The 27,333-nt window shown below is 49.6% G+C and overlaps 2 non-coding genes across 2 annotated transcripts; one reads left to right on the top strand and one right to left on the bottom strand.

The window, feature by feature from the left end:
• The first annotated feature begins 8,383 nt into the window (after nucleotides 1-8,383).
• Nucleotides 8,384-8,457, top strand: TRNAT-AGU (transfer RNA threonine (anticodon AGU)). Its single transcript has one exon. It is a non-coding gene; the product is annotated as a tRNA-Thr (tRNA).
• Nucleotides 8,458-17,810: 9,353 nt separating this feature from the next.
• Nucleotides 17,811-17,882, bottom strand: TRNAC-GCA (transfer RNA cysteine (anticodon GCA)). Its single transcript has one exon. It is a non-coding gene; the product is annotated as a tRNA-Cys (tRNA).
• Nucleotides 17,883-27,333: the final 9,451 nt, after the last annotated feature.

The following is a 27,333-nucleotide window of genomic DNA, read 5'->3' on the forward strand; positions in this document are numbered from 1 at the left end:
TGGTGGACATCTGCATAGCAACAGGTGGACGACGCATTGGGTGCTGGTGGCACATTTGATAATGGTGCAGGTTAATTATTGTTTCACGTTAGGAAACGGGGACCTTATGCCCAGGTCTGTCTTTCTTTGACGCCGGTTACCAGCCCTGTGGTGGGAAAGTTCACATTTATACTTACTCTGGGCAATTGCAACGCAAAGAGGGGTGCTGCGAAGGCAATGACTCAGCCACTGATGGATTATGTTTAATTTTAATTGTGTGGGAATGGGGCTCGCGAGCTCGTCTCATCTTGCTACGTCTGGTCGATGCAGCTAAAGACTGGCCCTCTACTGACGAGGGCAGGTTACAGGTCTCTTCAGTTGACATATTCACCCGTGCTTTAGCCAGGGCAGCAGGCGGGTGGTGGTAGTTGTCCCTAACAAGTGTGCTGCGGTGCAAAGTTTGGTAAACACTGGGTTAGAGCCAATTGGCGACAGGGTAGTTAGACCATGGGCATTACGAATTTCAGGATAGGGCAGGTATTCGCACATATTCCCCTCCGATTCCCACAGACTTGTCTGCCCCTAGGTTTTCCGGGTATGGGCTAGAACAAGAGACTGGAAGGGGCATCTTCTGCGACCGATGTCCCAAACATGTTGATAGGCAGCGCTGGGTTAGATGTACCTTTAAGGGAATGACTACTTCTTGGGTTGCCCCGAATTTTGGGCGCAAACTGGGTGGAGTCTAGAGTCCACAGTCCTTAGGAATCATCTAGCATTCCTTCAACACTAGGATGGGCTGTTGGCGATACATAAACATCATCGAGTGGGTAACACACACCAGTTTCAGCGACATCATGTCTCGGGGGCACGTGCGCTTCACAGGGTTCTGTGCACTTGTCTGGTCAACGGGGGGAAGTAAGTGCACCTCAGAACCAAGGGTAGGTGACCTGTTTCTGCAGTTCAGCTCATATGCCACGCACGGCCAGCTATATTAGCCATGCTTGGTGTGGACGCGGTCAGCCAACATAGTGTGCTGCCGTCCCAAGATATGGGGTAATAAGGTGTCAAGCACAAGGGGCTACTATTGCAAACAGTGGTCATTGTGCAAATCAGACAGATTCTCTAAGTGGGTATTCCTAGGGGGTTTCACCACAGAGGTAGCTGAGCGGGCTCAATTCCCATTAGGAATAAGGGATGCAGGGTAAGTGCTGGAGGGCAGCCTTGCTCGTTGTCACACACCTCTAGTCATGAACATTCCAGAGCATCATGATTTCAAAAGATAAGGGACTGTTCAAATGTAAGGTCTACCCTTCACGCCCTAATAGCCAATGTGGCAGGCGGGGTAAGGGAGTGGTTACCCAACAAGTGGGCTCAGTCTCATAGATGTTGGACACAGATGTTCAGGTACACACTCGGTGCTAGTAGGACGGCAGCTAGGTGAGATCAGCAAATAGATGGGGCTTTGTGAGCCTGGGTGTCGGCATTCATCCCGCCCAGAGTTGGCTCGGGGCTGTGGCAAGTGAAGCAGTGGAACTTTCCCACATGGGGATGAATAGTTCTTGGTACAACTTCTCAGGCCTAACGGGCCTTTTGTTTCATCAGACACTCTCTGACCCAGGCTAGCGTCACGGGCTTTGGGATATAGATGGGGCCATCTATAACCAGTAGGGATGGTTCTCTTTCATCTAGATTTGCAGGAAGCTTTAGACAGGAGAGGTTGCAGGTAAGACCATAGCTGTGGTGGGGGGCCTGGCGGTGACGGGGGCCACCTCCAGAGCTGTGGCGGAGTTACAGGGCGATCTGGAAGCAGGCCGGTACCAAGAGTACCTCTGATCTGCACCATAGGGGGTGCCAGAGAAAAATCCGAGGAGCCTCATGGGAGGGTCCTTGAAACCGTGTCGGCGCCCCGCTAGTCCTGTGGGCGGTTGTGGGCCTGAACAACCGGGGGGTTTGCTATGCGACGCTCTGCCCTGAAAGGGGCGTGAATAAGAAGGTACCAAAGGTCACGTGATCTGAGACGGGGATCACTAGTAAGGGCAGCACATGCGGGGTTCGCCCCGTGCTGCCTGACTCATCAGGCAGGAAGGTGGCCCAGTTGGTTGCCTGCCCTTGGATCGCCCGTAAGATAACCCACCTATTACATAACGGTGTATGTAATAAACCTGCAGCAATTTTACCCAAACAAATAATCTGTGTTATGTGTTTATTCTTGGGAAATGAATATATGTTGTATATATTGTTGGAGGGTGTAAAAGGATGCCAATGACTGTGGGGCCCGGCCTCGTGGCGTGGGCCTCCATGACCATTAGCACCCCAACACAACCCATACACCACCCCTGATCCCTGGTTATAGCTGCCCGGCCTCCCCACCCCGTATCCACCGAAGACCCCCGGCCACCATGTCCCGATGTCCCAATGGCCGGCCCGGGGCCCCAGCGAAACCTAGACCCTAAACGCGCCATGCCCGGCCGAGGGAGAGGGAACCCCCCAAGCAAGACAGGGAGGAGTAGTCTCTGTCACACCTCTGACCTCCTCTCAATAGAGGGTTTTGATCGCCCTCCCGGCCCCCAGGGAGCTGTCTCCCCGCATGCTGTGTGTCTGGAGTCCCTCCCGGCCCAACTTGAAAGGATCAAAGAGCCGTGCGGCAGGAAATCCCAACACACCGCCCCCAGACGCCAAGACCCCTCTCTGTGAGGACGCCGGACTTCAAAGAGAAGAAGGCGTATAACAGGGGGTGCTGAGGGGACTGGGGCAGAGAAGCCCTGGAACTAAGAGAGCCCTGCGGACCTGGTCGCGGCTCGACGAAACTGGAAAGAAGGACGCTACCTGATCCTTGGAAAGTATCTGAGCCCTGCTGACGTCGTCGCGGCTCCCGAGAACACTAAGAACACCGGAGCCCTGCTGAGAGACTCGCGGCTCCCCCCGACCCTAAGACCATCGGAGCCCTGCTGAGAGACTCGCGGCTCACACCAACTCTAAGACCGGCTGAGCCTGCTGAGAGAATCGCGGCTCCCCGAAGATCACCCGATCGACAGTTCCTTCCCACCGGAGCCCTGCGGACGTGGTCGCGGCTCGAGAATACACTGGTCCAACTGGACCCGAGACTGTACCGTGTCCCCCGGCTCGAGGATTGAGAGCTGTGCGAAGGATACTCGGCATTGACTCTGAACCTAGAACTGTCCCGCTACCCCAACCCCCCTGTCAAGGAATTACCAAGCTTGTTGTATTGACCAAAGACTACCTTGCGGATCATAAAGATCCAAAGAATCTATAGATAAAGATCTCCGTCTACTGAAACCTACTGTGTGGTGTCCCTTTGTCAAGTAGTGCAAGCTCAGCACGTGCGATCCTAAAGTACGAGACCCCTTCCTGAAAGGGCCTCCCCGCCGGTGCTCGGCCTGGTTCTGGGAGAGGTGGGTTACGGGGTGGTCAGGAACGTGCTCTGTAGCCCCCCTGAGATCGCCCCTTCCAACAATGACAATACTATGCCGCTGACTGAGGCACCCACAGGGGGCTACTAGAGAGGTTGGCGCTCTAGTGTCGCCTGGGCACCCTACACCCTCCGCCCCCTTAGGGGGGCAGGGACTCCGGTTGGAGTCCCCACCACTTCTTGCCTGGTAGTGACGCGAGGGGTGTCACTTCCTGGGCATCTTGGACTTGGGGGAGGGTATATATCCCTCCCCCACCATGTTGGCGACCTCTTTGTTCGCCGTGCATGCCGTCTCCCTCCCTACCGCTTACCCGGCGTGGTGGTGGCAGGAGGGCGGCAGAGAATATTGTAATATTTTCCTTTTTCGTTGCAGGTGGAGTTACAGGGCAATCTGGAAGCAGGCCGGTACCAAGGGTACCTCTGCGCAGCACCATAGGGGGTGCCAGAGCCAAATGCGAGGAGCCTCATGGGAGGGTCCTTGAAACCGTGATGGCGCCCCTCTAGTCCTTTGGGCAGTTGTGGGCCTGAACAACCGGGGGGTTTGCTATGCGACGCTCCGCCCTGAAAGGGGCGTGAGTAAGAAGGTACCAACAGTCACGTGATCTGAGAAGAGGATCACTAGTAAGGGCAGCACATGTGGGGTTCGCCCCGGTGCTGCCTGGCTCATCAGGCGGGCAGGCGGCCCAGTTGGTTGCCTGCCCTTGGATCGCCCGTAAGATAACCCAACTATTAAATAACGGTGTATGTAATAAACCTGCAGCAATTTTACCCAAACAAATAATCTGTGTTGTGTGTTTATTCTTGGGAAATGTATATATTGTTGGAGAGGTGTAAAAAGATGCCAATGACGATACTATGCAGAGTGGGGACGCAGGGGATACAGGGAAAGAACAAAGTCTTGGCTGACAACTAAATGGTCTTTTAAATACCTTTGAAATACTTAGATGAGGCTGAGTTAAGTTGGCAGGTGTCCGCCCAGCCGAGCCCACAGTACTCACGAATGATGTGTGTGCCCTGGAAGCGGCATCAGCCCAGCTGAGACACACGACATGGGGGCTAGAGCCCTTTCAGCCCCATGGCCATTGTGCACCTGGTGAGTACAAGATTAAGGTTATTCATTCGGTGTGCCTGTGTGAGAGCAGTGTGAAGGTGTGCTTGAGGGAGTGACATGGAAGTAGTGCCTGTGTGAGTGCACTGGAGGGGTGTGGCTGTATGACAATAGGGGAAAGGGGTGTGCCTGTGTGAGAGCAGCGTGAAGGTGTGCTTGAGGGAGTGACATGGAAGGAGTGCCTGTGTGAGTGCACTGGAGGGGTGTGGCTGTATGACAATAGGGGAAAGGGGTGTGCCTGTGTGAGAGCAGTGTGAAGGTGTGCTTGAGGGAGTGAAATGGAAGGAGTGCCTGTGTGAGTGCACTGGAGGGGTGTGGCTGTATGACAATAGGGGAAAGGGGTGTGCCTGTGTGAGAGCAGTGTGAAGGTGTGCTTGAGGGAGTGAAATGGAAGGAGTGCCTGTGTGAGTGCACTGGAGGAATGTGGCTGTATGACAACAGGGGAAAGGGGTGTGCCTGTGTGAGAGCAGTGTGAAGGTGTGCTTGAGGGAGTGACATGGAAGGAGTGCCTGTGTGAATGCACTGGAGGGGTGTGGCTGTATGACAATAGGGGAAAGGGGTGTGCCTGGTTGAGAGCAGTGTGAAGGTGTGCTTGAGGGAGTGAAATGGAAGGAGTGCCTGTGTGAGTGCACTGGAGGAATGTGGCTGTATGACAACAGGGGAAAGGGGTGTGCCTGTGTGAGAGCAGTGTGAAGGTGTGCTTGAGGGAGTGACATGGAAGGAGTGCCTGTGTGAGTGCACTGGAGGGGTGTGGATGTATGACAACAGGGGAAAGGGGTGTGCCTGTGTGAGAGCAGTGTGAAGGTGTGCTTGAGGGAGTGAAATGGATTGAGTTCCTGTGTGAGTGCACTGGAGGGGTGTGGCTGTATGACAACAGGGGAAAGGGGTGTGCCTGTGTGAGAGCAGTGTGAAGGTGTGCTTGAGGGAGTGACATGGAAGGAGTGCCTGTGTGAGTGCACTGGAGGGGTGTGGGTGTATGACAACAGGGGAAAGGGGTGTGCCTGTGTGAGAGCAGTGTGAAGGTGTGCTTGAGGGAGTGAAATGGATTGAGTTCCTGTGTGAGTGCACTGGAGGGGTGTGGCTGTATGACAACAGGGGAAAGGGGTGTGCCTGTGTGAGAGCAGTGTGAAGGTGTGCTTGAGGGAGTGACATGGAAGGAGTGCCTGTGTGAGTGCACTGGAGGGGTGTGGCTGTATGACAACAGGGTAGAGGTGTGGCAGTGTGAGTGCTGTGGGAGATGTGTACCTGTGTGAGTTCTGTTTAGGCGGTGTGCCTGTGTGAGTGCAGGGGAGGGGCGACTGTGTGATTGCACAGGGATGGGTGTCCCTGTGTGAAAACAGCTGAAGGGTTGTGCCCATGTGAATGCTGGGACAGACATGTGCCTGTGTGAGTGCTGGGGGGAGGTATGTGCGAGTGTTGAGGTGGAAGTGTGACTGTGAGAGTGCATAGGAGGGGTGAGGGTGTATGATAACAGGCAAAGAGGTGTGCCTGTGTGAGTGGTGAGGGAGGCAGTGTGCCTGTGTGAGTGCAAGTAAGGTGTGCCCGTGTGAGTGCAAGGAAGCTGTGCCTGTGTGAGTGCAGGGGAGGGGTGCCTGTGTGAGTGCAGGGGAGGCTGTACCATAACAGGGGAAGAGGCGTGGCTGTGTGAAAGCAGGTGCGGGCGCCCCTGTGTGAGTGGATAGATAATGGTGCGTCTTTGTGAAAACAGCAGACGGGTTGTGTCTGTGTGGGCGCAGAGGGAGGAGGTGCTGGTGTTAGAACAATGTAAAGCTGTGCTTGTGTGCGTCCAGCGGGTGTGGTACATGTGTGAGTGAAGTGAAGGGGTGCGCCTGTGTGGGGCAGGGGAGGGATGTGCATGTGCGAGTGCATGGTGAGGGGATTTCCTCTGTGACAACATGGGAAGGGGTGTGCACGTTTGAGTGTTGGGTTATTGGTGTGTTTATAGCGCAAGGTGAGTGGTGTGCCCGTGAGAGTGCACAATGAACAGCGTGCGTCTCTATATGCAGGTTCAGAGATGTGCCTGTGTGAGTTCACCGTGTGTCTGTATGCGTGGGAGTGTAGTGGGGACTGTGAATGTAGGCTCAGCGGTGTGGCTCTGTGACTAGTGGTGAATAGTGTGCCGCTATGAGGGCCAGTAAGTTGGGTGTTTGTGTGAGCACAGGGTAAGCGGTGCATCTGTGTGATTGCAGGAGTAGGGATATGCTTGTAAGAGTATACAGGGAGATTTGCCTGTGTGGTTCGTCATTGTGATTGAGCTTGTACAGGATGAGTAGGCTCAGCGTGAATACTTACTGAAGAGTGAGTCTGTGTGAGTGCAGGGTAGACATGTGCCTTTGTGGGAATGTAATGAGAGTGTACCTATATAAGAGCAAGGTGCATTTTATAAGAGTTGTAGTGCGTGGGACTGTCCAGTAAGCTTGCCTATGTAGAGCGTGTCCTTGTGAGTTTACAGTGTGCCTGTATCACTGCAGGCCGAGTGGTGTGCCTCTGTGACCGTATGGTGTGCCTGTATCAGTGCAGGTTGAGTGGTGTCTCTGCTGTGTGAGTGTATGGTGTGTCTGTATCGGAGCAGGTTGAATGGTGTGTCTGTGTGAGTGTATGGTGTGCCTGTATCAGTGCAGGTTGAGTGGTGTGCCTCTGTAACCGTATGGTGTGCATTGTATCAGTACAGGTCAAGTGGTGTGTCTGTGTGGATGTGCAGTGTGCCTGTATCAGTGCAGGTTGAGTGGTGTGCCTCTGTGACCGTATGGTGTGCCTGTATCAGTGCAGTTCGAGTGGTGTCTCTGCTGTGTGAGTTTACAGTGTGCCTGTATCACTGCAGGTCGAGTGGCGTGTCTGTGTGAGTGTATGGTGTGCTTGTATCAGCACAGGTCAACTGTCATGCCTGTGTGAGTGTATGGTGTGTCTGTATCAGAGCAGATTGAATGGTGTGTCTGTGTGAGCGCATGGTGTGCCTGTATCAGCACAGATCATGTGTCATGCCTGTGTGAGTGTATGGTATGTCTGTATCAGAGCAGGTTGAATGGTGTGTCTGTGTGAGTGTATGGTGTGCCTGTATCAGCACAGGTCAAGTGTCATGCCTGTGTGAGTGTATGGTGTGTCTGTATCAGAGCAGGTTGAATGGTGTGTCTGTGTGAGTGTATGGTGTGCCTGTATCAGTGCAGGTCGGGTGGTGTGCCTGTGTGAGCGCATGGTGTGCCTGTATCAGCACAGATCATTTGTCATGCCTGTGTGAGTGTATGGTGTGCCTGTATCAGTGCAGGTTGAGTGGTGTGCCTCTGTGACCGCATGGTGTGCCTGTATCAGTGCAGGTCGAGTGGTGTCTGCTGTGTGAGTTTACAGTGTGCCTGTATCAGTGCAGGTCAAGTGGTGTGTCTGTGTGGGTGTGCAGTGTGCCTGTATCAGAGCAGGTCAAGTGTCATGCCTGCGTGAGTGTATGGCGTGTCTGTATCAGAGCAGGTTGAATGGTGTGGTTGCAGGAGTGATTAGTGTAGTTGGGTGAGGGGTGCACTTGGGTAAGTGGTGTGACTGTGAGTGCAGGGTGAGAGGTGTGTCACTTTGAATGCAGGGGAAGGGGTTTGCTGGGGTGCAGGGTGCCACGTATTGAAGCCAAATATACTGGCGTTGCCAATGCTTGTCAGCAATTATGAGTGCGACCTAAATCGTGTGACAATCTTAACAACGCGATTGTATTCCCGGGAGCTGCGAGTGACTTCACCAGATGAGGAGAGGGTCAGATTCGGCTCGTGAGTTTCTCTGAAAAAGGCAAAGTGGGATTTGAGCTGATCACAGACAATTACCAAACAGAGCGCTGCCACAACCATGGTCTTAGTTAATACCAAAACCGAGACTCTCCGTGCACATGGGGCGCTGTGGCTTAGTTGGTTAAAGCGCCTGTCTAGTAAACAGGAGATCCTGAGTTCGAATCTCAGCAGTGCCTTTGGGTCCCTTTTATTCTCGGTTCAACGCCACACAATGCATATCACCAACGTGAACTCAAAGCCTATGATTTGACAGACTTTTTTTTCTATTCAAATATTTCTACCAGGCCAATCTACCCAACAGAAGTATCCCCATTAGATACAGATACATGTACCTTGTCACGCCAATGTTTCCAATTTACGCTAACAAATAATGCAAACGATTTTACTCTGTCCCTGTCTCGTCCTACACCACCCCAAACACATACCAAAACCTTTAAAAAAAATGCTAACTTGGGCATTAAAGCACATAGAAATATAATTCAATAACTCATTTTTAATATTTATTAAAAATCCGATTTAATGGTAAAATCAAATTTGGTATAACTTTTGGAAAGTTACCCGGTCACAGCCTAAAGCTTCTAGAGACCTATGTGAGTGAATTCCAACTATCAGTTGATAGATGGATGGACCTTGATGAGAGTTGAACTGCTCCCAGGAGTTGAGACAAAAGGTTCTGGGTGTGGGGAGGTGTTGCACTTCCCTTGACAAAATGGCCTGTGTTCAAGAACCTGTACTTTAAAGAGACCTCCCTTATCACAGACACGTGTAGGTAACACTAGGGCTTGCCACCTTACTGCGTCACCCTAGTTAGTCAGCAAAACAATAATCACAACATTATAAACATTTGACAGAAACTTCAAAAACGACAAATACTAAAAAATGACACAACATGACAAAACACAATAGACCAGTCCTCACTTTGACAAAAGAAACAATGGCGGTGCAAATTGTTTATGTTTTTCAAAAATACAACCTGCCATATACAGCTAAACAACACTAAAATTACAACAGGCTAATTGCCCTGTTTGTACACAGTATCATTCCGTGAGTTAGTGGTGTTTACTGCTAGCTGGATGGGGTCGACGCGTTTCAGAACCCTATTCGATTTCAGGGTTCTCCTCAGGACCAGAACTTGGTCGAACGCTATAAAAAGTAATGAAATGTAGAGATATTTGTAAGTTGTGGGTCCCTGCATTGTAGTTTCCTACCTTTGTCCAATAAAGCAGTTCTTATTCTTACCGTTCGTCAAAAGAAGGTAAGCACTGATGATAATTGGCAGTTAATGCCGTAGGGGATCGCGGAATGCCATAAAAGATCTAGAAAAATACAGAGAGGTTGAATGAGCTGTGAGTTCAACAGCTATAACTGAGGGTGCACTCGGTTAAAAATGCCACAAGTGACTTTGAGGATCAACTGTAATGAAGCGTTTGAAATAACGCACGTAGTTACAGTGATATATTTATTAAAGAAACAAACTTGCCTCGTGTTTGTAGCCAGTCGCGCCCTTCAGCGGTTGTTGGTTTCTCAATGGGATGATGCGGTGAGTTCGCGCTCATAAGAAACCTGTTTGATTCAAAGTGAGCCCTGATTAGTCGTGGTGCGAGCAAACTTAACTACATTATCCTGTGATCAGAGATGAGCGTGGCTAACTTGTATTGGCTTTGGGTGAAACAATCGCCGGAGCTTTTTCTGGGACCTCACTTGGCTCCTGGGGTTGAACAATGAGGGATCACGTTGAAAGTCAGAAAGAGCCTGAACAGCACACCCTTGTATAATACATTTTCACTCCAACATTAATGTAGGTTGATCACTGCATCCAAAATTACTTGTACTCATCAGTACAAGTGAGAAAGATCAGTTCCATCAATCAATGGTCTCCATTGTCAAAGAATCCAAACCCCTTCAATTTCAGTTGATTGTCATCTTTATTATTAAAACAGAAATCCCAGCACACGATCTAGCCGACACGTGTTTCGTCTTATACTAAGACTTTTTCAAGGCGATTAATGTACAACCATAATCTCTGTTGGTACTTGTAGGTGACCATGAGCAAATCATCCAGTCAAACAAAAATCACATTCGACTTAGGAAGACCATGAATCTTCAAATAAATCGTGGTTTCGAGTAGAAATGTAGACCAAATAATAAAACGATAGCTTCAATCACGCTATATCAGTTTTCCGTACAACTCCCTGATACGAGTGTACTCGCTATCCTGGAACGGTAATGAGTATAACCAAACGTGGAAGGTCCCGTGAAGAAATAAAATGAGGGATCACGTATTAGTCTCTGGTGCCGGCTGTAAGCAGTCAAAATTGGAAGGCTTCATGCGATAAAACGAAGTGGTGTGACTCACTTTTTTAACGTGCTGAGTCAGCATTGGGGTGCGCGTTGATTTTCAGTGTTTAGGGCTCCGCTCCTAAACAGTGCCAAAACAATCGAGAAAAGAAGAATTAAACAAGCATGTGCAATGCAATAGGTCTCTCATTTACAAGAGTTGGAGCTATTGGCATGGTAAATGACAATGCCTTTTATTAAAAAATTTTTTTTAAAACAGATTGATTAAAAGGCATTGTCATTTACAGTGCCAATAGCTTAAACTCTCGCAAATGCGAGACCTATTACATTGCAAATGCGCGCTATACTTTTTAAAAAAAGTTTTAGGAGAGAGCGTGTCCTGCCTGCAACAACAGTCAGGACAAAGCTATTTGAGAAAATAGTGCTCAGGGGATGTAATTAAAGCCTACCGAGTAACAACACATGTAACAGAGGGTGTCGCCATGGGAGGTTACAAAATGAGACAAGGCGGTACTAAGAAGGGACTACTAAGCCTTATGCCAAATGAACAGCCACAGTTTACAGTGGACAATGACACAAGCCAATGAAAAATGTGGGCAGAGAGTGGGCGGAGCTTCAAGTCCCTACGTTAATACAGCATGCCTCGCAGAGCAGCGAATGCGCTTTCCAGGCTCGACCCAAAAATGTCACTGCGTTGAGGCAAAATGAAGAGATGTAACTTATTTAAAGGCCCTAGATGCCCAAAATGACCTTGTGAGCTGAAGGTGCCCTGCAGGTGACGACTGTTCATCGTGGATGTAGTGCCTGGGAGGCCGTGGATTGGATGTAGTGCCTGGGAGGTCAGCCGGCCCTTCCTGGCAAACTAGCTATTCATTTTTTTATTAAAATACCATAAGGTCGGCCATGGACATAACAAATGTACTTTTTCATTTTATTGGAGGAACTTCAGTCCTGGTCCCACGTGACCACTGTGCCTCTCGAGGCCGGGTCATCCCCTTGCTCCCTCGCCTGCTGATCCTGCTAGCCAGCCTCCTTGCCAGCCTCCTGCCTGCCGCCACCGACCGTCGCCCCCCAGCACCCCCGAGCGGCCCAGCCACAGCTGAGCCGCCCACTCGCCACTTTTCCCGCCACTGGCCCCCTGCGGCCCCGCCCACCACCGGCCCATTGGCCCAGCCGCTCGCCCAGCCCAGCAGACCCGCCCTCCCGTCCCCCTTCTTATGACGCCGCCCGAGCGACCGTGCAGCGGACGCGCGCAGCGGGAGCACCGATTGAGCGCCGAAGGTGCGCCAAAGGTAAGCCCGTCTGCGCCCGTCCGCGCCTGGACCGCGCCCAGTGCCAGGACCCCTGGCCCCCGCAGACCCCAGCCCACCCGCCGGACGTACGACGCAGCCACCCTCAACGCACTCAACAACGGCCGATTCCCGGGATGCTACCGAGCCACCCCGGGACGCACCCACGGACCCTTCTGCTGCAACGCCTGCAAGTTCTCCTGCATCCGGACCTGCCCCGCACCAGCACCCGCCAAGCCGAACACCAGCAGCAACCACCTCAAGTGCATCCTACTCAACACCCGCTCCGTCCACAGACACACCATCGAACTCTGGAACCTCCTCGACACCACAGCTCCTGACGTCGCCTTCCTCGCGGAAACCTGGATGAACGACTCCTCAGCGCCAGACATCGCCATCGCCATCCCAGAGGGCTACAAGATCACCCGAAGAGACCGAGGCAACCAGACTGGAGGAGGCATCTCAATCATCTACAGGGACACCATCCGCATCACGACCAACACCGACGACACCCTGACAACTGCCGAACACCTGCACTTCCAGATCCACACGGACCCCAAAACCACCCTCAGAGGCACCCTCATCTACCGACCCCCGGGACGCACACAATTCAGCGAAGACATCGCCGACTTCATCAGCCCGCACGCCCTCCCCTCCGCTGACTACATCCTCCTGGGGGACATCAACTTCCACCTGGAGAACAACGACCGCAACACCAACACCCTGCTTGACAACCTCGCCAACCTCGGACTCAAGCAGCTGGTGACCACCCCCACCCACCTCGCCGGACACACACTCGACGCTGTCTTCTCATCCAGCAAGGACATCGTCTTCAGCCACGCCACCGGACTCCACTGGACGGACCACAGCTGCGTCCACTTCACCTTCAGAAGATCCACGATCCACTACCACCAGCAACAGGTTGCTCGAAGAAACTGGAACAAGATCACAGCAGACCAGCTCGCCGCTTCCCTGAGCCAGCACCCTCCCGCCAGCTCAGCGAACCCCAGCCAGGCCGCCGACAACCTCACGAAGTGGATCAGCAACTGCGCAGATGACCTCGCCCCACTGAGGACCCCGCCGAGCAGACCCGGCAGCAAGAAGGCCCCATGGTTCACCGACGAACTCAAGAGCTCCAAGAAGAACTGCCGAGCCCTCGAGAAAGCCTGGAGAAGGGAGCCAACACCGGACAACATGACCACCCTCAAGCTCGCCACCCGGAAGCACCATCAACTGATCCACGCCACCAAGAAAGCAGCATTCAAGGACCGGCTGGACAACAACGCACACAACTGCAAGGAACTCTTCAGCATCGTGAAAGAGCTCTCCAACCCCAACGCCGGAAACAACGACATCACCCCGTCGCAAGACCTCTGCAACTCCCTCGCCTCCTACTTCCACAACAAGATCACTGACATACACAACAGCTTCAGCCCACAAACAACGCTCCCAACGACCGCACCAACGCCCCCCACCACCACCCTCAGCGCCTGGACCCAGATCAACACAGAAGACACCATCTGCACGATGAACTCTATCCACTCCGGATCTCCGACCGACCCCTGCCCCCACCACGTCTTCAACAAGGCCGACGCTGTCATCGCACCTCACCTGCGGGACATCATCAACACCTCCTTCGACACCGCCACCTTCCCTGAGAGCTGGAAGCACGCCGAACTCAGCGCTCTACTAAAGAAACCAACAGCGGACCCCACCGAACTCAAGAATTACCGCCCTATCTCGCTCCTCCCGTTCCCAGCCAAAGTCATCGAGAAGACCGTCAACAAGCAGCTGGCCGCCTTCCTCGAGACGAATGGATCCCTCGACCCCTCACAGTCTGGCTTCCGAGCCAACCACAGCACCGAGACCGCCCTCATCGCTGCCACCGATGACATCCGAGCCCTGCTGGACAACGGTGAGACAGCGGCCCTCATCCTCCTAGACCTCTCCGCGGCTTTCGACACTGTTTGCCACCGCACCCTAGTGCAGCGCCTCAGCAACATCGGAATCCAGGAGAAGGCACTGGAGTGGATCATCTCCTTCCTCGCTGGAAGGACACAGAGAGTCCGCCTACCCCCGTTCAGATCTGCAGCCACGGAAGTCATCTGCGGCGTTCCTCAGGGCTCCTCGCTCAGCCCACCCTCTTCAACGTCTACATGAGCCCCCTTGCGGCCATCGCACGCCAACACAACCTCAACATCATCTCCTACGCGGACGACACCCAGCTGATCCTCTCCATGACCAACGACCCCGCCGCCGCCAGAGCCAACCTTCACGATGGGATGAAAGACGTAGCCGAGTGGATGACGACCAGCCGCCTGAAACTGATCTCCGACAAGACGGAAGTCCTCATCCTGGGCTCCTCGCCCTCCGCCTGGGATGACTCCTGGTGGCCCCCCGCCCTGGGCACCGCACCCAAACCGACAGACCACGCACGCAACCTGGGCTTCATCCTGGACACCTCCCTCTCCATGACCAGACAAGTCAACGCCGTCTCCTCGTCTTGCTTCAACATCCTGCGCATGCTACGTAAGATCTTCCGGTGGATCCCCACCGAGACCAGGAAGACAGTCACCCAGGCCCTCGTCACCAGCCGACTGGACTACGGCAACGCCCTCTACGCTGGTACCACCGCCAAGCTCCAGAAGAGACTCCAGCGGATCCAGAACGCCTCAGCCAGACTCATCCTCGACATCCCCCGATGCAGCCACATCTCCGGACACCTGAGAGACCTGCACTGGCTCCCCGTCAACAAGAGAATCACCTTCCGTCTCCTCACCCACGCACACAAAGCCCTACACGATCAAGGCCCGAGCTACCTCAACAACCACCTCAACTTCTACGCTCCCAAACGCCATCTCCGATCAACCAGTCACGCCCTCGCCGTCGTCCCCCGCATCCGAAGAGCGACAACAGGAGGAAGGTCCTTCTCCTACCTGGTCGCCAAGACCTGGAACTCCCTCCCGACCGACCTGCGCCTGACCCAAGACCACCTCCCCTTCAGGAAGAAGCTCAAGACCTGGCTGTTCGAGCAGTAGCGGCACCCCCCCCCCGCCCCCCCCAAGCGCCTTGAGACCCTCCGGGTGAGTAGTGCGCTCTATAAATGTCTTTGATTGATTGATTGAACAATTGCAGCAGCACTGCTTAGCTTGAGTGGCAAAGACGTCTGAAAGGAATATTTCTATCGCCATCCCCTATTAAACAAGATATTGGCATTTGTTTTAATTAAAAAACAGGAGGGAGAGGTCCCAGCAAGATATGAACTCGCGACCCCTGGTTTACAAGACCAGTGCTCTAACCCCTGAGCTATGGAGCCACACTATGCACATGTTGCTCCAGTAGCCTATACAATGGACAAAGATCACACACCTCTGGCACGAATACTATCATTGTTGTTCATTGGGCGGAGAGTCAATAGGAGAGAGGATTGTGGAGTCCGGGTGAGTCAGAGAAAGAAAACAGGATCTACGGGATGTTGAACTGCAGTGTTTAGAGACTGCCCCCATCTCACTGCACAGTGTGAGTCACCATGCTCGGTGCTGTGCACACTGCGAGCCGTGCCCCAGCTGCGGCTCTTTAATATGCACATTTGAGAGCATGACAGGTGCAGGCAGAAGAAAGTGCAAGGCACAGCTGGGTATAAAACAGAGTTATACAGCAATCAGAAATGAAAGGACACAGCGTTAATAATGATGGTGCAAAACTGTTATTTATACATCTTTATCTATAGGGAACCACGCCCACTTTGGCTTTCACGAGGCACCCCGGGACTTGACGGTAGGTTCCTAATGTCCACTGCTGGGAAGAGAACCGCTCGATGGGAAAATCAGGTACAGACCGCAAGGCAGTGCTTTAAATGGGCCGGTACTGTCTGGTACTGAGTACCAGCACTTTTTTATTTTGAGAGGGAGAGTACCTGCACTTCTCAAGAAAAATGTAATACTTTTAATTGGAGAGTACCGGCACTTCCCAGAAACTAGCTGGTACTCTGGGGCAGAGTACCTGCACTTCTATTTTTCCATTTCAAGCTCTGCCGCAAGGTGATGAAAGACAACGTTTACAAGAGCGTGATGCAGCCTGTGTGTACATGTGGGACCAGAGACTGCATTTGCTAAGAATGCGCACTGAGCGAAGTCAAGGGGGAGATTTATAAAAGAAAGACGTAGTGCGGCCCCCCACCAGGCTGTGCTGCGTTGCGCGACAGGGAGGGAGCATGAGAGCTCCATATCTTCAAAGATATGGCTCTCTCCTCCCCTTTCCCTTGCGCCAAAGCTGATTACAGCTGCTGTGCGCCACGCATACACCTTAGCGCCACAGCGCTGAGGGTAAGCTTCCTGTACAAAATACGATGCCCAGACACATGCACAGATTTTCCCACTTTGTATGTGTGCCGCACCGTGCAGCACGCATGCAAAGTCAGAAAAGGAAGAAGAAAGGCAAGCGTTTCTCCTTCCGTGTGCCTGCTTCAAAGGGCGCAGTTTCCTCACGCGGAACCCAATCTACTTTATTTGGTAAATTGGGTTTAGCGTGAGAAACCTTGGGTGGTTGCATGGGAACGCCCACGCTCCACCCTTGCTCCGCCCCCATGGCGCAAAGTAATGCGAGGCTGCGCTGTGCGCTGCTTCTCGTTACTTTTCCGTTATTTCCAGTGCTAAACAAGTTCAGCTCTGGAAAGTGAAGGGGAAAAAAGCTTTTGCTCTGATTTGCGTCAACACGGCGCACAATCCTAGTAAATCTCCCCCCAAGTGTGCGCCCTCTTGATCCCCCCCACCCTCTCTCCTCTCGCCAAGGGTTTTCCCTTCTATCTTTTCTAAGCGCTATATATAACAGGAGCTGCTACTAGGCAGTGCTTAATTTGTAAGACTAAATTCATTAATTAATCAACATATGAACAAATGTGTGCAAATACCCACAATGTTTCTAAAGAGGGTGTGCACCACCGGGCCACCATGGCACTGCCCGCTGTTTCCAGGGCTACTGCCAGGCCAGCTTGGAAGCAATGTTAGCTGGGGAACCTACCTAATAGGCTCGTTGGTGGGGGGAAGGGGGTGCACACTGATTAAAAAAGGTGACTTTTACAGCACATTTGTCACATACATGTTCAACAAAAATCCAAAGGTTCTGAAGGTGGAGAAGAGAATATTCCAGAAGTTTAGTGCTGCTCTACGGAAGGCCTTACACTCCTCATGGACATTGGTACCCCCCCTCCCACTGCCACGTGTCTGTCACTAACCCCAATACACAGAGCATCCTTCACTATGTTTCAACCTGTCCTTTCAAGTGGATCCAGAGAATGTCATTTAAAGGGGAAAGGTGGACATTTCACAATCTCTTGCTGTCGACAGGGACCCGCACCACTTACTTTCAGAACCAGTGCGTGCCTCTTTCTACATTTCTGTTTATTAAATTAGATTTCTGGTAGTCTAATAATCAGCAAACCCTACACGTTTCACAAAACTTCCACACGTTGGAATCGAGAAATCTTACATTAAACAGAAACTTCTGTCTTTGGTGATGTAAAAGGGTGCGACCACTTTTAAAAGCTTGTGTTAGGACTTAAGAACAGCATGTGAGATAGCTCACTGCACTGAGCATCACAGCTTCAACCCACAGAAAGCCAACTCATCTCTTCATCCTTCTGGACTCGATAACATGCTTCCAACCACTTGGGGATCTCTCTTTCGCCCTGTGCTTGTCTCGCTCTCTTTCGCCTTCTGTGTGTCTTTCCCTTTCGCCTTCTGCGTCTCTCTATCAGACAAAGTGAACTTTATTTTAATCAACTTGTCACTAAAGTTACATGTTTGAATCTGTTGGTCGTTTCTAGGAAACATGATCCAACAAGCATGTGTTCTTTTAATTTGGTCTTTTTCACAGCAAAGAATTTCTGTTTAGGCAGATGCTTTGCAAAAAAATATTGTAAAAAGGACATAAAAACTATTTGAAGGGGACACCCGGATTTGAACCAGGGACCTCTTGATCTGCAGTCAAATGCTCTACCACTGAGCTATATCCCCAGCTGTGTGCTCCGTTCCACAATAAATGATATATTTGCCTTCAGCGGCCCTGCCCTTGCTGTGCCTTTAGTTCCTGTCATCTAGTCTGGTTTTTCCGCTCAGCTCTATCCTCAAGCCATTGGAGGTTTCTAGCACTGAGCTACAAACATGTCCTCCAGTTCTGCTCCTGTCCTTCACCCCTTTGGCGTGCCTGACCAATATCCACCCGTCTTGCCCATTATTTCATCACTGAGCTACATCGCCGTGCTTCAAGGCGCCCCCGAATACGATCACATTTCACCTTCTGAATGGGGACAGAAAGCCTTGGGAAATAGGATGTTTTTGTTTTTAGCGCCTCGAGACGCCTAGTACGTGGATGAAATGACAAAAGAGGGGCCGGGGGAGGGGGTAAGGCGACACTATCATATATCCTTCAGGAGGGGCAACGAGTGAAGTGTGTGGGGTTTGATGGGGGTGACTACAGCGCCCCATCCCCAAACGCTGCCAGTGAAACCAGTAGGCGCCCACGTCACCGCCGCCAGGTACACGTCACCACCTCCAGGCCCACGTCACCGCCGCCAGGTACACGTCACCGCCTCCAGGGTCACGTCACCGCCTGCAGGTACAAGTCACCGCCACCAGGTGCACGTCACCGCTTGCAGGTACACATCACCACTTCCAGGTACACGTCACCGCCGCAGGTACAAGTCACGGCCGAGAGGTGCACGTCACCATGTACACGTCACCGCCTCCAGGTACACGTCACCGCCGCCAGGTACACATTACCGCCTGCAGGTACACGTCACCGCCTCCAGGTGCACGTCACCAGGTACACGTCACCACCGCCAGGTCCACGGACCCGGAGGACTCGGCTGAGCACATAATATAGGGTTATCAGAGTTTTACAGGGGGAGCGAGGTCTAGGACGGAATGGAAGAGAGTCGTGAGGACTTGGGGGGAGGGCGCAGAGGAAGGGGTCTCGTGGCAGGAAGTACTGACTCTCTCCCATTTGTAAATGCTGCAGTGTATACATAGTGCCTATATAAGCAACCCTCCCCACCTTTGCAAAACATAACCTGCACTTGGAATAAATAAGCACGCAACACAATTTGTTGATATCAGGCCTTTGGTTCAGGTTACCTGCCAGCAGGCGCGCAACACCCATTGGACTCACAGGGCTTCAGCTCCCCCCCCCCCCCTCCTCCCCGTCGTGTGCGGCAGCCCGGGATGAGAGAGCTTCCGGCGCACACACAGCCGCACCCGAGCACTTCACAGGTCTTTAAAAGACCATTTGCATGTTAATGAGGCCTCGCTGTTGTTTCACCCCTTCTAAGAGCCCCTGCAGCTCTACTCTGCCTATTGCTTAAAAGATTCAGCCCCCCCCCCCCGAAATTTTTTCTTAGCCTCTCCACCCCCCCCCCCCCCCCCCCGAAATGTGTCTCTAGTTGCGCCTCTGGTACACTCTGCTGTTCTAAATGATGCTGATGATGCCAAAGGCGTTGGACTCCATGTCCAAGGGAGAAGCAAAATAAACCCTGAGTAACATCAGGCCATCTGGATCAGAGATTCCTCCCTCTGCCTGAGGATCAAAGGCTGAAATATTCTGAGTTGTACACACAGTATGCAGCCGTCTTCCTGTGTGTGGCGGGCGGAGTTGGTAACTTTTCATACTCCTTCCCCAGCTGTGACAAATCTCAGATGGCACAGTGCTGTCATTGGCCAGCCAATCACAGTCCATGTTAGATATGTAACTAAACTACCTCTCTCATGTTCTAAGACAGACCCTGCCTCTGCTCCTTGAAAGATGCTGCAAGGAGTTGATCGGGGCTTTGGTGTGGTCCAGGCTGGGTTACTGCAGCATTGTCTCTGCCGGAGCCTCAAAGAAAGAGAGCTTGAAACCCAGGAAATGCTTTTGTGTGACAATTGACATCAAAGAACTCCCAGCGTCCCCGGGGCTCGGGTGACGGGTCAAACTTCTAGGCGCCATCTTAAAGCCCGGGTGTGCCACAGCCCTAGACATGTTCTGCTCTTGTTAGGTAATTACAAGCCAACTAACAATATGCTCAACTCAACAAACCTCCTCAGACATAGTGCCAATATCGGCCACACTCACCAGCCCTCCCGCAGCAACATACAGGTAGCATAAATAAGCAGACAAGACAACTTTTTGGTGGAGAAAATTGCTGCAGGTTTATTAGCATACCAAATATGCCAACATGGTGGGTTATCTTGCAGGCGATCCAAAGGAAAGCCGCCCCTCGCGGCCTACCACCTGATGGGCCAACTTGCATCGTGGTCTTAGCCAATCGGTGCTTAGCGGTTGTGGTGAGGGGATTCCCCTTATATCAGGAAGAGGCCCAACGTCTGGACAGGGCATTATTGGTACCTTCCATAGTCAGATTTCTGCATACAGGATGTCACAAGTTTGCTGGCAACTTTTTCTTCTTGGAGAGCGGCTGGCCCTGACTGTGTGCCTGTAGACGTTTTCCTGCACTATACAAATGTGTGGGCCCAATATATACTGGTTATAGCGAATGAGATAGCCCTGTGAACCCTATTCCGGCATCGCAGCAGGGTGAGGAATTGATCCCTATGCTGAAAAAAGGGGGACAAGAGTTTGCCTGCCAATTACATGCCGATTAGTCTAATTGATTTCCTACAGAAGGTTTTTTGCGGTATGGTCTTGACTAAAATTATGCAATAGGTGGATTGCAATGATAGAAAAGCCATCATCAGACCTAAGACCTCGACGATTGACCAGGTCTTTTGTTTTGCTATTATTTATTGGAAGACGGTCTTGATCAGGAAAAGTGACCTCTATGTTGCCTTTGTCGATCTAAAATCAGCTTTTGGTCTTGTACCACGAGGCAAGCTGTAGGTGACTCTAGGAGAAATGGGTGTCCCCTCCCATATATTATCTGTGCTGGTCATACTACATGAAAATAACTTTGCCAGGGTACGGTGGGGCTCCCAGGGAGAACTGACTGAAAAAATCCCAGTACTGAAGGGTGTCCGCCAGGGATGTATCCTAGCTCCCACATTATTTCCTTCATGCGTATATGGGCTGGTCCGTCATCTTTTAAATTTCGGGCCGATGCTGCAAGTTTGGCGGATGGCAAAGTGCTGTTGCTGTTGTTTGCGGATGACACTCTGTTAATCACAAAAACACTGAGTGGCCTCCAGAAACTTCTGGCTAGCATCAGTGACTTTTGTGTGGAGAGGGGCTTGCATATTATTGCCAACAAGACTACATTTATGACCTTAAGTCTCTGTAAAAAATGTAAGGGGGAACTATCCCTAGGCAGTGAGTTTTTGGAACAGGTCGACTCTTTTTCCTACCTAGGGATTAAACTTACGTCTAACTAATCCTGGTGTCAACAGATTGACGTTGCTACGCTAAAACACAAACAAAGAGCGGGAGTTATTTTGAAAGAACTGTATGCTAGTTACACTAGGCCCATTGCCCCCGCCCTGAAAATCTATGAAGTTGAGGCTTTGGCGGTTGCACTGTTTGGGCCTGAGCTGTGGGGATGCAGTGACACAATGGGGTTGGCAAACTCGGAGCATAAATGTGCTAGAGAGAAGTCTGCGCTCCCAGTGAGTACCCCGCTGCTGCCCTTACTTATGGGTTTGGGCATTAAAAAGGTAACCCTGAAGGCTCAGCTGCATCTTCTATTATATTGGCGAAGGATTTGGGTGACCCCTGAGCTAGAGCATTATGCATGGGCACTGACTGAACTGATTAAATAGACAAATCAAACAAAGTACCATGGCTGGTCTCTGTAAGGCAGCTATTGAAGGCCATCGGCCTTGGTGAGCTCGGCCTCCACCCAGTGATTGAGAAAATCCCACTAAAAGTGGCATTGAAAACAAATTATTAGGCCTATGTCTTGCAGAAAGAAGAGGAGAGAGCCATGAATGCCTCACTAACTCCAGAGGGCTTTTTTTCTTTTCGGCCCCCTCGGTACCAGGGGACCAGTACTAGTCCTGCAGTACTGAGCAATCTGAATAGCTTGGGGGCTCAGTGTCCTTGTGCTGAGTTTTGAAAGAAATAAGGTATAATAAGACAGGGTAGGGGGACCCTGACCTCCTGGCCCATGTGGGGCTGAGGGGGGCAGTGTCCCTGAGGACAACACAGAAACAAAATTCCAAAAAGTGTTTGTGCCATGACTCCCATCTTCCAGCAGGACCTCTTGAGTAGTAGCAAAAGCATACCCCAAAATGTTAGCACCTCAATAGTTACCTCATTTTGTTCTCCCACAGAGAACTGGGTTGGAGACGGTATTAAACTTCAATTTCACGAGGCAATGTGGCTCATTAATTAATGGCCCGCATTCAATAATTGAGTTCTAGATAAATGAAAAGTTGAAGGATTTTATCCCAAAAATCAAAATGAGTGATACAGAATGAATTCCGTGAAGGCTCTCAGATGAAAAGTTATACAGAGTGAGCAAAAATCTGGAAATAATCAAATTCCCAAAATGCAACAAAATCAATAAGAAAACTGACAATCTCCTTAGTTGAACAGGAATGTCTTCTGGTTCACCCCCCAAATCAAGGGTTTTTTATAGACAATTTTTGCATAAAAAATTAGCAGAGTCTTCCTGGTGTGAGGAAAGGTATAATTTCTTTAGCAAATCAAAACACAAGAAAATTAATCGTCTATACCTTAACACATAAGCACCATCCCAATTTCAATACCCTGTATGCTAATGTCACCCGGATATGTTTGAACAAATAGGAAACATTTACCAATAAAGCTTTCTCTGTATGAATAAACCCAGTGAGTGCAACCCAATGAGTGCAACAGTAGGGAAAGTGTTGAATAGCGGAGGGATACAATTTACTATTCCCACTCCAGTGATCGCAACAGTAGGGAAAGTGCTGGATAGCGAAGGGATCAAATTTACTATTCCCGCTCCAGTCAGTGCATCAATAGGGAAAGTGTTGGATTGCGGAGGGGTAACATTTACTATTCTTACTCTGGTCAGTTCAACATTAGAAACAAACAAAATATCGTCAACAAAATAAAAATGTATATTTTAAATATATTAAAAAATATATAAATATGTTAAAAATTCAAATACAAATATATTTAATATTAAAAGAAATAAAAAATAACATATTATAATGTTAAATACATATCATGAATACCTACAAATATTATATTTAACAAAATAAAAAAATTATTATCAAACAAGTAAATATTTTTATTTTGAAAGTACTTATTAAAAAAAACATTAATTATTACATCAATTTAGTCTATTTACTTCCTACCCAATAACACCACACAACACACAACCCACATCGGGAAAAAAAAAATATTTGCGTAATTAACATAATTGATTATCAATGAAACAAATATTATTAATTATAAAACAAATTAAAACACCTAAGATGTAATTAACTCCCCACCATTTACACCTATAATCCCCACAACCCACACCTACAATTGTAAAAAAAAGAAAATTCCACAATTAAATAACTAATAGTATTTAAAAACTAATTATGAAGTAAGTAAAATTAATGTACTCCCCATCCTTCACCCCATAAACCCAAAACCCACATACAAAAAAAATAATTAAACAACTACACCTAAAAACTCCACAACCCGCATTTAAAATTAATTACACAATTTCCATAAGCAATTGTCAATTATTGAATTAATATTAATTATTAACTAATTATTAATTAATTAAAAATAAACTTCTTCCCACCCTTTACCCCTATAAACCCCAGAACCAGCACCTAAAATTAATTACACAATTGCCATACTTAATTGTCAATTAATTAACAACTAATTATTAATTAATTAAAAATAAATTACTTCCCACCCTCTGCCCCATAAACCCCACAACCTGCACCTAAAATTTACCCCAAAAAATTAAAAACACAATTAACATTATAAAATCTCAATTAAATAAATATTGATAAATATCAACAATTCATTAATTGATTATAATGAAATTAGTTCCAATCCTATTCCCCTATAAACCCACAACCCTCTACGGAACTAGAAGACACAAAATGTAATTAAAATAAAATTAATAACTATTAAAAATGTAACCCGTATATTAAAAAACATAAACAATGCTTATACAAAAAAAGACATCACATACATTTAAAATATATACTAAAATACAGAACACTAATTAAAGAAATCGATATTTTAAACAACTATATTTTTCCAAACGATATTTATGACTTCCATATTTTTAAAATCGATATTTCTTACCTTAAAGTCAATATTCTTGACCACGATATTCTTGCTGTTGATATTCTGTGTCACGATAGTTAAAACTCGATATTAGTGTAAGTCGACATTTCCAACTCTATATTTTGACTGAATACTCCCAAGCCCCCGTCACCAGTCGTCTCGACAACGGGAATGCTCTCTAAGCCAAAATGACCATCTAACTCCTCAAGAGACTCCAGACCATACAGAACGAAGCAGCTAGACTCATCCTCCCCCAAATGCACCCACATCACCCCCACCTCAGGAACTTCCACTGGCTCCCCGTCCAGAAGAGATGCCAGTTCAAGCTCCTAACACACGCATACCGAGCTCTACGTGACCAAAGACCAGCCTACATTAACCACCGCATGAACTTCCACCAACAAGCCAGACACCTGGGCTCCACCTCCCAGGCCCTCACATGCACATCCCGCATCCACCGCAGCATAGGCCGTGCCTTCTCCTACCTCGCCGCGAAAGCCTGGAAAGACCTTCCCGTCCACCTATGAACATCTCCCTCCCTGGCGGAATTCAGAAAAGACCTCAAGAACTGGCTGAGCGCCTAAATACCCTCAGGGGTGAGGAGCAGCGCTTTAAAAGACTGATTGATTGATAGCTTCCACCTTGTTTCGAAATGGAGTTTTACATAGAAATGCAACTTACAATGTACAGATTTTATATACCCTAGGGAGTCTGTTTTAATTGTAAATATGGTAATTCAGACTATACATGTAGAAATATGTGTAAAATTTCATAGTAATCATTATTATTAAAAAACAGGATTATAAAACCATAAAGCCCTTTTATGAATCCTCCTGATTATTTTATAATCATTAAAACAATTAATAGAACCTTATTAATCAGGAAGTCATTCGTTCTGCATCACTTTTGGCCTCTTTCACGATCTTTGATATTCTCTATTTCATATTCTTCAGTCCATTCCCTTTTTAGGTCGAGCCTAGAGTCAGCACGTAAGCGCTGCTCTGCGAGACTTGCTGTATTTCTTCTGTGAAGATTGAAAAACCCCCACACACGCCCACTGGTATTTATTGGTTGGTTTGTCTGCCTTTACAATTTTCATTGTTCTCATTGGTAATTAGTGTACATTTGTCCTGCCTTCTGGTTATTTTGTTCCCGCCCTGGCTACTGGACCTGCTACAGGGATCCTTCAATTTGTACCTATATGTTTTGCTTGAGAGCACTACTTTTTCTTTAACCCTCTCCTGGCGCACAACTCCGCTTTCAGCTCGTTTAATCTCCTAGTGCCTCCCCTTCCACAACACCTCCCACCCCTCGCAGTTTCTTTTCTTAGATCTCTGCTCACAGGCACACACTGCTGATTTAACTTCACTTAATCTCCCCATGCCTCCCCTCCACATCTCCTCCCACCCCTCACAGCTTCTTTTCTTTAGCCCTCCACCCCCGAGCGCACAACGCTGTTTTCAGTTTACTGAAACTGCTGGTGCCTCCCATCCCCCACAACTCCTCCCACCCCTCTCAGCTTCCTCCAATCTAACCCAACAAATAAAAACTCCCTGACACTCCTGCTGCTTTTGTCTCAGCCAAGCTGCACACCTAACAACAAACCAAAGTGTATATACTCAATGCACGTTTAGTGAGATCCCCAAACCAAAGTATCTTTAAAAAATGCTGCATAAACTTCCCAACAATATATTTAAAATTGTGTATTTATCAATGGGCGACTTTCCACCTACTTATCGGCAAAAAGCAGACTCAAGTTCAAAACTAGCCGCTACTGAAGATGAGCAGTCCGTAAGTAGGAAATGTGACCGGGACTAACCGCAAGAGTCAAGCCGCCCACCTTCATCCGCGAGCCATCCTGGATCTCTGGTTAGTGGCGCTGGAAAGCCCCAGAGGTCTGACTTACATAAGTTTGATCGGGAGGTCATCGCAAGGTAAGCTGATAAACCCTCACCAAATTCAGACTGGCTGAGAGCTTCAAGGGACCCCGGGAAGAAAAGCTCCAGAAAATGTTTTAAGTCAGAAGATAAATACTTTGACCAAGACCTACCGCAAGGGATAGCCGCGCAAGGCTCCATCGTAGTTAGCCTGAAACTTTGACTTTGTCCCGCTCTAGCGTGACCAGATGTCCCAATAGGAGATATAGGTTTCTATGTGCGATATAGTGCTAAATCTGTGAAAATTCATATATCCGGTTTACCTCATTAGATTTCTTTTAGTTTTGGTCTCATTTTAAAGATAAATCTATTTACTATTTTTATACAGTAGTTTTGGATTTTTATTGAGTGTTGTGTCTTAATTTGTTACTGAATTGGTGTTTTTAAATGCTTTACCTACCTGTCTCTGGATCTGTCTGATTAGAACAATGCGCGCTGACTGCAATAGTAGCCCATTGTGCTTGACTCCTTATTACCCCATTTATTGGGACGGCAGCACACTATGGTGCCGATCACGATCCGGTAAAAATTTTCCCCGTACGACTCGTATCCGGTCTTTTTACCGTACGAATCGTACAAGTGCCGTACAAACTGCCAATTACGATTCGCATGGGAAAAAGACCATACGAATCGCATTCGGAATAATTCCCGACACGTCCTCGGGTCGGAAAATGTGTCCGACACGTCCTCGGACGATTTACCGTACAAATGTGAAAAGTGAAGTCCGACCGCGGAATAACGATCCATCCCATGCGTCCGATGTTACAACCGTATGGAAAAAACACCGTCCGCACCGAACTCCCATAGCAACCATGGAGACATGTGCCCGCATATGCGCCCAACACTCCCCCCAGCCCCCGTACGTTCGAGACGTACCCCCCGTGTATGTACACCCCCACCCGTGTACGTTCGTGTCGCACCCCCCCGTATTTACACCCGTGTACGTTCGTGTCGTCCCCCCCGGGTATGGACAGCCGTGTACGTATCGTACCCCCCGTGTATGTACACCCGTGTACGTGTCGTACCCCCGTGTATGTACACCCGTGTACGTGTCGTACCCCCCGTGTACGTGTCATACCCCCCTGTGTATGTACACCCGTGTACGTGTCATACCCCCGTGTATGTACACCCGTGTACGTGTCGTACCCCCCTGTATGTACACCCGTGTACATGTCGTACCCCCGTGTATGTACACCCTTGTACGTGTCGTACCCCCCGTGTATGTACACCCTTGTACGTGTCCTACCCCCGTGTATGTACACCCGTGTACGTGTCGTACCCCCCTGTATGTACACCCGTGTACGTGTCGTACCCCGTG

This window comes from Triturus cristatus, chromosome 4_1 (genome assembly GCF_964204655.1).
Source record: "Triturus cristatus chromosome 4_1, aTriCri1.1, whole genome shotgun sequence".
NCBI classification, from domain to species: Eukaryota; Metazoa; Chordata; class Amphibia; order Caudata; family Salamandridae; genus Triturus; species Triturus cristatus.